At 36.6% G+C, this 13,163-nt stretch overlaps 1 protein-coding gene across 3 annotated transcripts in view; it reads right to left on the reverse strand.

Annotated features, from left to right (window-relative positions):
- The window catches only part of LOC127519199 (uncharacterized), a 234,775-nt gene that overhangs the window by 8,448 nt on the left and 213,164 nt on the right, over nucleotides 1-13,163 (reverse strand). Inside the window, exon 1 of one of the 3 annotated variants that reach the window (XM_051906743.1) lies at nucleotides 7,375-7,580. The exons of 1 other annotated variant lie outside the window; for it this stretch is intronic. The gene's annotated coding sequence lies outside the window, so the exon portion shown is untranslated. Of the gene's footprint in view, nucleotides 1-1,467; nucleotides 1,604-7,374; nucleotides 7,581-13,163 lie in introns of those variants that run through there. One more of the 3 variants, XM_051906745.1, reaches the window with a different exon arrangement.

Consider the following 13,163-nt stretch of genomic DNA (forward strand, 5'->3'; position numbering starts at 1 on the left):
CGGGCCAATTGTTGCTGGTGAGCCACCAGTAAATTCCCTTGGGCTGATAACTCATTAGAGAAGTGCATGAGGATCGCTGGATCGGTTTGTGGCGAAGTATTCTGTGACGCAGACTCAGGTTGATTGGGATCCATAAGCGGTTTATTAGCAAACTCACAGTACAGGCAGGCGTGGGTCGAATCAGCAGGGTAAACAACAGTGTCAGAGACAGTCCTATAATCGTGGTCATAACCGGGCAAGAGATCGGGGCAAGCAGCAAACAATCAAAGACGCAGTCCAGGCAAACAAAGGGTAACAGGCAGGCGGCAAACAATCCAAGGTCAGTAATCCAAACAAGGTCAATATACAGGCAGATAAAAAACAGGGAAAAAATGCTCAGAAATTGTTGCAGGGCAAACAATACTTCGCGAGGAGTTTGTGTGTGTGTGTGGCTTAAATAGCTTGCTGACGTGAAACAGGTGCGCCGTAATCAGGCCAGGTATGTGGGCGCTTGGGATTTGTAGTCCAGTTAGTACTTGGGAGAGTGAGACCTCCGGTGGCCGATCGAGGGAACTTCGCTGGCATTCGTGACAGTTATTAAACGACTAATAAAGCTTTAGACAGCAGGTCAGGCATGAAGGCAACGCGCTTACACGTTCAGCGTTTTCCACTTACACTCTAAAAAAAGTGTTATATAGCACTAAAAGTGGTTCTTGACTCGTAATCATAGGGGAACCACTTTGGGTGCTATGTAGCACCATACCTTTAAAGGTGCTGTACAGCACCTTCTCAAATGGTGCTATGTAGAACCCATAAGAGGTGCCATATCGCATTTGTTTTCTTCAACAAAAATGGTGCTAAACAGCACCAACAGTGGTTCTTTAAATTTCATTTCATTTCATTCCATTTATTATACAGGAAAGGTTAAAAAGTAACATTAAGGTACAATTTAAACGGGCCTGACTCAGTTTAAAAACTGGTTTCCAGCAGGTTCCTGTTCTGCAGAACATAAAACATAAAACACAATTTACAACACAAGGTCAAAAAACACTTATACAAAACATTAGCACAAGCTAAACAAATACAAACGACTAAAAACAACAATACAAACGGTGCAAACAGAACTAGGACAATAAATAAACGATCAGTGAGTACAAGTGTAACTGTTTAGAAGAAACAGTTTGTATGCCTTTTTGAAACACGTGATGGATGGTATTTTTCTTATGTGATGTGGAATATCATTCCAAATTTTGGTGTATGTAAGTAGTCATATCCTGCACCTTGTGTCAAGATGATTGATGATGACCTTTGACATCTCTGACCCCGTGACCTCTGCGAGACCACCCACAACGTCCCCCTCCCCCACGGGCCACCCACAAAGTTCTCCCATCCCCCCATGGTTGACCGTAGTATCACCCCAATGACCTTTGACATTGTTGGTGATCCTCCGGGGACCGATATAACCTTTTGTCAGCATATTTTGAATACCTATGTTGCCCTGTGAACCTCTGGACGTCTTCTGGGTGATCAAATTGCAATCGGATGATTTTAAAGGGTTGAGGGTCACATGTGCGATGTGACGGCATCAGCATTCCGGCTGGCTCATGGTCATTTTATGACGCTCTCATCTCTCTGTGCAAACGAGAAGCAACAAGAGTCTAGAAACAGGCGGATCAAAATAACAAAAGAATAAACATGGTATATTTTATGAAATAGATTACGCACACGTGCAGATGTATACATTTCAATCATTCTGTTCTTTTCAGGAAGTTAGTGATAAAATTATGACACACTGAATTATAAATAGTTACTAAATTTACTGAGACCATTTAATTATAGTTTTAGCTAAATGAAAAATGCTTATGAAATATAAAACACACAAAATGAGGTTCATCAAGTAGTTGAATATTCATTTTAACTTTGTCAAAGCATACAAGGTTTTTGTGGACATGTCCATGTTTTGTTGAGGCCTTCCATAGACAGGACTATTTTTTTATCACGTATCCCTAAACTCCCACATCACAGTAATTCAAACAGTTGATTACTATAAATGGTGTTTAGTATATTTAGTATATTTCAAAATGTTAATTGAAAAACATTCACTTCTTTTAAAAGTTTATAAATAAATTGTATAAAATTAAGCGTGCTTCTAAAGCAGTATTAAACATTTATTTATAAAACAACACATATTTTTCAGAGAGCTGGGAAAGCACTCCTTACTTTTTTTGATGTCCTTAACATGAATAGCAGAATGCAATAAAGTTGAAGTCTAAAACTTCATGCAACCGTGCTGTGAAACCTGAGACAGAGGGGGTGGTGAAACATTGTTTTGTCTGTGCTAACTTTTATTTCAAAGCATAAAATTAAAAGTTTAAATTACATCTTTTAAAAAGTCTTGAGTCAAATCTTCCTAGAAGACTGATTATCTGACTTAAAACCTAAAGTATAATTTTTATTTATCAGGGTATGTGTAAAATGTTGGGGTCAATAATTCAATAATTCCTTAGAAAAATCACCAAGCATTTTCGGAAAGAGAGCCTGTGACGTCTCAGGCTGGTTCTGTAAAAGGAACTTATCTCTATTTTAAATGAAATGAATCTAAATAAAGGTGTAACATCAAACATGATGCTAAAAAATGTTTAAACAAATTAAACATAGTTTAGTTTTAGCTAAATAAATAAATAATTATAAATATGAAAACACCTTACATTTTCAGAGAGCTGAAGAAGTAGTTCTTGATGATAAAAAATAAAAAGTAAATAGTTTAAGCTGTATTATAAACAAAACACTCCCAGATCCTCCTAGGAATAAACTCTAGTGTGAATGAGAGATGGGAGAGTCAGACAGATGAGCTTCTGTCACAGCATATGTTCAGACCGCTAACTCCTTTCCAGAGTGAATGCTTCTGTATTCAATTTATTTCAAAGCACAATCTTAAATATGATCTTTTAAAATTACAAGGTTGTTTAAATCCATTCTTTAAAGTTTTAATTAAATTCAAATATTCTTCCTAGAAGTCTACTGTATCGGGATAATATCTGATGCCCTACGGTGGAAATGATTTTGCCTGAATTTAACCTAAAGTATTATTTATATGTATGTATGTAAGTATTCCATGTTTCAAAGTTTAAAGCAAAAACTTGTACTTAGTCATCTCAGATCTCAATAATACAAAAAAGATTCAAGCAACATTTTTGCCCATGAGACACACAATGTTTTAAGAAATCTGTATGTTTTAAAATAAACTGCAGATATTTAATTTGATTTTAAAAAAATCCAAAAGTGAAGGTGTTTGTGTGTTTGAAGCCTCACAACTCATATGAAACTCAGAACGAGGGCTCAACATTGCTCTTGTTTAGTTTAAGTCGTATCTTTGAGAAAATCACACATTTTCAGAGAGAGAGATCAGATGTTCCTCTGTGTTGCTCCCATGAAAAAATGTATCTTGAGTGAATATTTAATTTTACTCATCTTATTTCAAAGCATGATATTACTTTAAACTTCAAATAAAAAAGTGGTCATATGTTGTCATACTATTTTGCTGTGCCTGAACTCTGCATCTGACCTTCTGTACTATCTATGATATAGACTGGCACAAGTTGGCATTTGTCACTGTGGAAACATATACCCTTCACTGAAAATATACAAAAATATATAACATCGGTTATCTACTCAAAAATATATGTGCAATTTTAAAAATGTCTGTGTGTCACACTGATGACTCTAACAGGAAGGATGCCCTTTGACCCCCAACGATTTAAAGTGACCCTACAAACAACATGTTTTCAACTGAGTGAATCCACACATGCCAGGGTCTTTCAGAAGATGCGACTCCACAGGGTTCAGTCGGTCTCCTGAGATTGTTTAATTTCCCTTAAAAACCAAAGATTAGGCAAATCCCTACCAGGCATGTCCACATCAGACTCTGTGGTAGAAAATGTCCTTCCTGTTAAAGCCTAGTATATCTGTTAAATATGTTTCTTTGTGTTTTAAAAACCATACATTTACACTTGCATTTATTTTAGTTGATGCATGACTCATAGATCTATATGATTTTACTTTTCTTATTTCTATAAAGTTTCAATTCCTAGTAAATATAAAACAAAACAATAATGTTGACAAATTTGTTTGCTGCAATGTTTTTAACAATTAGATATTACCTTGCTCCAAAACAGTTCCTCGCACAATGAAACCATTAAGCATAGCCAAAGGCTCATGACAATGGGTGAAAACACATTACTATGTAAGATATGTAAGATAGTTTTACCAAAAATCAAATACTGTATTACATTTTTTTTTAAGATAATCTTGCTTTAAAGTATGAATACAAAGTTAATAAATATGAAGTTAATACATGATGAAACAAGAATATCACGCTACCAAATACGTTTGACACAATGTTTTTAAGAAAAAGCGGTGATTTTTTAAATACGACTAAACCAGATAACACATCGTTTTTATTTTTGACAAACTATTAGCAAAAATTATTTTCCTGTGGCATTGGAATAGGTCTTATTTTTAAAGTTTCAGACATGCTACAATCATGCCATACAAGGATCCGGCTGAAGTTTCATATTAAACAAAGAATCAAGAAACTTAAAAAAGGTCTCTATGGCTTACAGCACGTGCAATACAGGTTTGTAAAGGAAGCTAGCAGATAAACTGAATAATTAGAATATAAGAAAAAAGATTGTGTGCATCTCTCTAAAAGTCCAAATAAGACAGTTTCCTATCATTATCTTTTACATTTCCTTCAAGGCCTGACCTAGATACGTTTTAGCACATTACATGCAAGTTACATGCAACATGCGATGAAATTATACAGCTAATACCTGATTTCTCAGCACTCATGTCCTCCTCTCTGAGAGTCACTATTTTGTTTTTTTGAAACAGGACATATTGATCCATGTTCTTAGAATTGCTTACGTATGCACGTGGGCGCCAACTTCCACCTGATGTGGACTCTCCCCCCTCACCCCCAATTAAAAGGCTATGTTTTAAAGTATTGCTCATTGTGCATATTCATATCTTATTTATGTGTGGATGCCATTAAAACACACACTATGAAACTTTCGGCTCTCTAACGGTTAATAAACAAAGCTGTATGTGTCTTGCGGAAGAACATTGTAGCCAGAGCTACTTCTTTTATGTTTATGTCTATGACGAGTCACACAGGTACTCCGTTACTCCGCAGTGGTCGCGTCCTGCTCAGTCTAAAATAGTCCCAATATAAACACTTATTAAGCCCGGGATACACTGCACGATTTTTGGCTGTCTCAGATGAAAGATTGCCATCGTGAAACAATCGTGGTGATTTCTGTGATCGTGGCTCTTAATCGGTGGTCCTATGTCGTACAGTGAGAGAGGTTCAAAGACAGCCGTTTTCCCGGTCTTGTGAACAAAGATAGCCTACGATCATTTTCTGACAGTGTCAGAAATTCAGCATGATCATCTCATAGTGTGTTTGCTGCTACGACCTACGTCTACTGACCAGCCAATGAAAATACGACATGAAATCAACGCGACATGGCGCTAAAACTTAAAACTGCTCACCTCAAGCTCTTTTCCCTTCTTCTTTCGCCGCTTCCTTTTTATTTTCAGCACACATAAAAACTACAACTGCCGAGGTGTGATTCAACATGGTATTTTGTTAACCACTAGCGCATGCTGATGACGTTTTATTCTTCTATAGAAACTTGCATCATAGCCTACGAGTCAACAGGTGTCATCATCATACAGTCTACATGCTTGTTGTACCCAAGTTTAGTAGATCCATGTCACACAGTGTGATAAAGTGATGATCTTATAGGATTGCTAAAATCCTTCAGTGTATCCTGGGCTATAGAGGTCCACTGTAGTGATTCAGGATAACACAAAAACACAGTTTGGAAGATGGATTCATGATGTACTCGCTCATTATAAACATTTTGTAAATTTTGAACAAAAAAGTTACATAGTGTATGTCCTATGTTTAAATATTATAAATACTGTATATCGATACATTCAAAATCCCTGTAAAGTAGCTCATAGACTATTTAATCAAATAAATTACACACATGAGCAGTGGCGAGGCCAGAAATCTCCAAGTCGGTGGACCTTGGTGAAATACGGTGGATCTGAACTTTTTGTCTTAAATATCTCTGGATAAAGGCACACCTTTAAGAAAAATGTGCTTTTCACTACTGCCATAGTGTATGATTACAGAAAAATATATAAATGTTTTTACTGAACATTGATGGAGCAACAGATTTTGAGTGAAAATAAATCTTAAAAGTTGTTTATTTCGTTTAAAATCTTATAACTGTATGAGGTGGCGAAGGGCTTTTACCCCACAGACACACGGGGCAAAAGACACACAGTACTGATACAAATACTGCAGCTAAAATAATATGTTTTTAATAAGTTAATGCTTGTTCAAAACAATCACTGTAGCAAATTTTGTAGTATTTTCAGTTTATTTTGATAAATAAAAGAATTCATTTTTGTTCAGTAAATATACTGTAATTAAAATATATTCATTTTAAAAATACAGAAAAAAAGTAAAGATTCTGAAAGCACTGAATGAGATCCCATAATAATTTAATATAGCCTAGAAGTATTTACAGTAGTAACAATACAGATATTTTATTAGGTTATATGCTTAATATCACATTTGTAAATGTCATTATAAATATGGTGATTATCTCCAAGGTGGAACCATCATCTTTGTGCTCCATTTAAGGCTTTTTCAGTCTCTGAATACACAGCTCCTGTTCCTCATTTCCTGATCAGTCCTATTGATTAGTTGTCAGGATAGTACAATAGGCTTTACTAATATATATATATATATATATATATATATATATATATATATGTGTGTGTGTGTGTGTGTGTGTGTGTGTGCTCCCACTAATGTCTCTGTGAGGGTGTGGTTCAGTCAAAGCAGATCATCTTTCTTTTTATGAGGCTCTTTATCCTCATCAGCAGCATCTCCACATTCATCACAGAACTGCCACAGCTTTCCACACAAACCCAACTGTGTTAGAAACTGATCAACATCAAAATAAAAATACACTGCAAATTATATAGTTGTGGCTGCAGTTAAATTAATACTAATCACATGGTACACAAACTCACTAAAAATAAACTAGGACATATGACAAATAAAGATAAATGTCAGATGTATCCAAAATACAAATAATACAACACCAAAATACCCAAATAAACCTCAAACACAATATAATATACAGAAAATATATGCTCTGTCACATGGGATTTACAAAACCATCCATCAAAAATAATCACACATATACATAAACATCTTAACAACAATATATTTCTTTAACTAGCATGTATGGTCAATATGATTAAAGAAATCCAATAGATATCACAGAGAACAGCGAGAACCCTCCTTACCTTCCCCAGGGACACAGAACTGTGACTAAGCAATCTTCTTCTTCTTCTTCTTCTTCTTCTTCTTCTTCTTCTTCTTCTTCATCTTCTTAATGGCCGCTCACTCATCAGGAGCATTACCGCCACCGGCTGTATATCTCACATGGGTGATGCGTGTTGTTTTTGTGTATGAGGATGTATTGCTCCACCCTCCCTCTGCTGGAGCTGTGTGTTCAGCTTCCTCTCTGACTCCTCATCCTCCAGGATGGGCAGAAGCACCACGATCCCCATACATTATATCCTGTGCTCTCGTCCTGTGTTCTTAAAAAAGGTTAAAACAGCCCTATATGTCTGAGAATCTCTCAAACCCTTTCCCAAGAGGACCACAACATTTACCGGTCTGTCCTTTCCTTTTTTTATTAAAAAGACTACCATGTTGATCATCATATTTGGTGTATTTTTTTAAATGTAACAAATATGATGATCAACATAGTAGTATAATGTATAGATTTCCATCAGTAAATCTTCTCTGTCAGTTCTTGAAGACATTATACTCTTAAAAGCTGACGACGAATCTGAACAAATTACAGTCCTAATTGACTTAGTCTGTTCAATCCATTGTAGCCCTGCTATTACAGTATTACAGACAATTTATCAGTTATTCTTAGACTTTTGTCTTTAGATCCATCTGTAAACATTTGCATAAAAGAGTAAACTCTTCCTGTCATAAAAACATTGATTTCATTACTACTACTGTACCCTTCTTCTGCTTTTTCTCAGGTCTCTAATAATCTCACTTCAACTTTGGGTTCAGGCAATTTCTATAGCATATAGACTATAATACAACGTATTAAAGCTTGATATACCTGTAACAGTGAACTCTTGCTGGCTCCCCATTCATACTTGCCTATTGAAGACATGCAATTTATTATACCTTTATCTTTTCTGTCACTCTTTCTAGTGGCTGATCATATAGTTTCAGAATCATTCTGTCAGCACATAGACAAGGGAATCTGAGGTACAAATAACAGCAGGTTTATTAAACAACGATGGAGACAACACAGGAGAGAGGACAGTCCAGGTAAGCAGGCGGGGAGTGGGAAAGTCTTGTGTGGCTTATCTGAGTCTGATGGTGTCTGTGTGTGTTCCAGGGGATCCAGAGGGAGCTGAGGAGCGTGGAGACGGTGGAGAACAGCAGCAGTGGAGAACTAGGACGTATTGCAGGAACAACAGGTAAGTATTCCGCAGGTAAGTGGGTCAGGCAAAACAACATGGAAAGGTAGACGTTGACAAGACCAGACACGGGAGTGCAGGAGAAGTGAGCATTTAAAGTGAGTGCAGGTGCAGGGAATCGTGTAACGAGGAGATGATGAGCTGACTGGGTGCAGGTGTGGATCAGGAGGAATGCTGGGAAATGGAGTTCAGGGACGGTGAGACAGATAGTGACCGTGACACATTTGTTCCATTTTTTTCTTTGTAAAAATCATATATTGAGTCTTTGCTACTGAAAATTTTAATCCCCTATCTTTTTTTGACCATTCTTCGACTTCACTTATTGTATTCCTTTAACTACATTTCTTAAATTCCTCCCTCTTTTCCATACTGCTCCATCATCGGTATATAATGCCTTTCCAATATTTGGTTTAACCTTTTCAAATATATCATTAACACTCCACTTTTTTTTGAAAATAGGCTCATTTCATTTTCACTCATTTCATTCGACGGGGAAGGAGACATTAACAGACACCCCACGTCCTGAGTTTCTGACCTGACGAGGAAAGAGACTACAAGACGGTTAAGGTGAAGCTTTCGCGAGCAAAACCTTTTACATTGCTTCCAGCTGCACTCTAGCTGCAAAAAGGGCCCCAGCATTGTGGGACTTCATCTGACCCTTACGGCTCCTACAGCAGCGTCCAGTCCGTAAAGGACCTCTGCATCGGCAGACATTGCCTGTACCACACAGCTCCTCAGCCAGCCTGCAAAGGAACCTGTGAAGATTCATCTGACCCAGCTGCCCCGTCCATCCTAAAGGACCCTCTTTGCGCAACCGAAGTTCAGCATCCTCCAGCCCAGCGTGGCACGACTACTGGATCGCAACTCCGCGCCCTCCCACTGCACGCAGCCTGCCTCATCAGTGGAAGACGTCTCTGCTACCGGATTGATCACCCGACTGTGTGGAACGTAAATATAAACTTACCAAACTTCTTTCTAGAGACCTTGGCATTAGTTTATACATGCAGCATGTGTTTTTCTAACCTGTTTAGATAACAGTTACTTGAGGTCAGCTTGTTACAAATAATAGGGATATTATTTGTTGAATGATAAATAAGCAATTATTTATCACCGTTTTACCAGAGCCATTAGGTGGCTTCCATAAGAAGCATTCCCATACGATTCTCTTCCATTCTACATTCAGTTCAACAGCATTGCATTTATCCATTCTGTGTTCACTTCATTTATTTGTTTGTTTGATTTAATTCAGTATTCTCCTTTGATTATTATTTTACTATCTTTTAGAAGTGCACATTCATTATTTCATTATTAATCGTTGTGGTATTTACTCTTGCATGTCTATTGTTAATAAATTTCATTGATTTTATTATAACTGTGTCTTCCTTGTGTTGATGATCAAAGACTCTACTAGTTGACCAGACTCTCACAAATCCTTCAGATAAATCAGTTGACCAGTTTATATTAATTCTGACTTATTGAACAGCTCTTTTGAAGTGTTCTTAAATTGTTAAGATAATATTCTTAACTGGTGCCCCGTATTACAAAAGGGGGGGAGGGGTCATCTGATACACTCATAACCACACCTTAAGTGACACATGATCAAATATCACCACGACACCGGTGAATGGAGTAAAAATCACTACATAGTTGTAATTTTACTCAAGTAATTTTGAAAATGAATCATTTTCTGTTCATTAGTAGTTACATCATAGTTATTTTTCTTGAACATTAATTAGTAGATAATTAATAGTAGTTCTTCAGGAGACTGAATGACAGAATTCATTAGTTATTGATTAGCTAACTGTTACTTAACATAATCATAAAATTCTATTACATACTGATTAGTTAACACATCTTCCTTAGTAGTTAACAGTAGTGACTTAAGTGTTAATGAAGAATTACCTATTAGTTCTTCAGTAATTCCTTATTAGTTATGCAGAAAGTAAGAAACAGTATTCTACAGTGTTTCCCTGGAATGTATGTTCAAATAGTAAGTCTAATATCCAGTTATACATTCTCTAAAGAAGGGCTGTGTTCGAAATGGCATACTATCATGCTACTCTTACTATTTCTGCAGTATCTAGTATGTACACTGTGCGTAGTATACACATTTTCTGAATGCTCACAATGACCTACTATACTTGCTGAAATCTAATGTGGGCATCTGAGGGCACTGCATGGGATACTGTTTCCCACAATGCAACGCGCTCCACGTGACGTTTGATCTTCATGAAGAGTGTGGCGTTAGTGAACTGGAGGCGGGGAATAATTATAAATGTAACACTTTTATAAGTACACATATACATTTTACTGTAAAGTACAAACTAGCTGCTTCCGAAAACACAATCGTTACATAAATCACTCTTTAATCTCTACTGCACGTTTCTGATCAAGTCAAATCAAGTCACCTTTATTTATACAGATTTCAAAGGAACAGGAAAATAATGATTAATTGATGGAAACAGAGTTCAGTGCTTCAACAGAGCTCTAACAAGAAAATACTGTCTTTGTTCAGATGAAGTCCGTTTAGTGTTGATTCAAACCCGTTTGATAACTGTGTAAAGTTCATCAGTTATGAATTGAGTTCAATTCAGCGATAAATCATCGTTGTTTAGTACAACCAGTTGAACCCTTTGTAAATTAACAGGAGCTTAGGCCACTTAGACCATTACGTTCAATATAAAGGAATCTTTATCAATTTTGCGTTCTCATCCCAAAATTAACAATAATAGCCGAATGGTTTAAGATCTATGCACCAAGTGTATCTGTTCATTTGCAGTGTGATGCGCTCATGGCCATAAGTTTCCCTGCAACGATTACAGGTCGTCTCATTTTAATTATATTTGATGAAATTGTAGCTATGACTGAGAAGGTCAATCTCAACGTACTGTCCTACCTAAATTATTTCTTAGATGTTATTTATTTAAAAAATATTAACTTTAGGTAAGTCACTAGAATTTGCTTAGTGTCATCCCTCTCTCTTCTCCTCTCTCTCCTTCTTTCTCTTTCCACCTCCTTCACTGTGAAGTACTACTAACACAACACATCCCTTCAACACAGAAATCTCACTCACACACACACACACACACATGGCCATGTACACTCTCTCCCTCTCTCTCTCACACACACACACACACACACACACACACACACACACACACACACACACACACACACTCATTCCTGTTAACAAGCGTTCATTTCTTTTACTAAAAAAATCAAGTTAAACAACTGTTTTTATCAGTTTTGGCACATCATTTATACAATTGTTAAATAAATTAAATTATTTAAAAAATAATAAACTTGAGGCTTCCATCTTCTTTTAAATGAAACAATGGCTTTGCGTTTTTTTTATTAAAATACACCTTGCCTTAATATAAAGTGATTTGATAGTCACAGTTATCAATTATTTGAACATATAACCAACCATTTCTTTATAATAATTACTTTCTTGAGGTGAATACAAAGGAATTAATTGACAATCTTTTAAACTTGTTTTTTTAAATGACACATGAGTTTTGGTAACAGGACTGAGAAAACATGCATCCATCTTCTGCTTAGAAACCTTGTAAAAGATTAAATAAAGTTGCCTGAGATTGACCAATACACTGTTTGATTTATCTTGTGCACGGGCCACTGACACTCATGCATAGTTTCCACATGCCATGTGCATAGCTTTATTCACTTGAACAGTTGCACTTGCATTACTAAATAATTACTGCCCCCTAGTGGCACTCATCAGTACATCTCCCTGTTTTCTTTTTTTTGTTCCCATGTAATAATCAACTAGTAAATGAAATAAAACTTCTTTCAACATGTCTCTTTTTCTTCTTCTTATTTTAACATTCTTAACTTTTAACAATGTGTCACATACATTATTTGTTCCCCCTCTTCTTCTTTTTTTTTTCTTTTTTTGCATACACATAACCACATTCAACATTCCTCAATGAGTCTTTTAGGCTTAATAATTAATCTCCTTGGCCTCACAGCTTTTTCTGCATTCTGAGATAATGATGGCGAGTTATCTGTAGGAGTTTTCTTTGGGGTACTCTTCTGCCCAACATCACTCTCATTGCTTTGTTCTTTTAGAGCCACATTACAACTGATCTCAACATCCTCACTGAATTCCGTTTTTGGAATTTTCAACAAATCCCTCCTGTTTCTGCGAAGAGTATTACCATACTCGGTGAGTACTTCATAAGATCTGGGCATGATCTCTTGCAGTTGCGCCTGCAAACTCAACCCATTTCTGTCTTGACACAGGTATCTCTTTTTCTATCTGTGCGTAATTTCTCTCTGCTGCTGTCATTGTGCGTGATGCGTACGCTATGGGAAACCACTCAGTTCCGTGGTTTTTGAATACCACTCCAAGTCCATCTTTGGACGCATCGGTCGATGCTTTGACTGGTTTCTCTGGGTCATAAAATTTAAGCACTGGCTCTTTGATGAGGCTGTTCTTAAGCACTTCCCATTCTTGAGCATGCTGGTGCTCCCATTGCCATTCACTCTTTTTTTCCAGCAAACTACGCATTGCTTTTGTGTTTGGCGGAAAGCTTGGGTATGAATTTACTCATGTAATT

The sequence above is a fragment of the Ctenopharyngodon idella genome, chromosome 9 (genome assembly GCF_019924925.1).
Source record: "Ctenopharyngodon idella isolate HZGC_01 chromosome 9, HZGC01, whole genome shotgun sequence".
Lineage (NCBI taxonomy): Eukaryota > Metazoa > Chordata > Actinopteri > Cypriniformes > Xenocyprididae > Ctenopharyngodon > Ctenopharyngodon idella.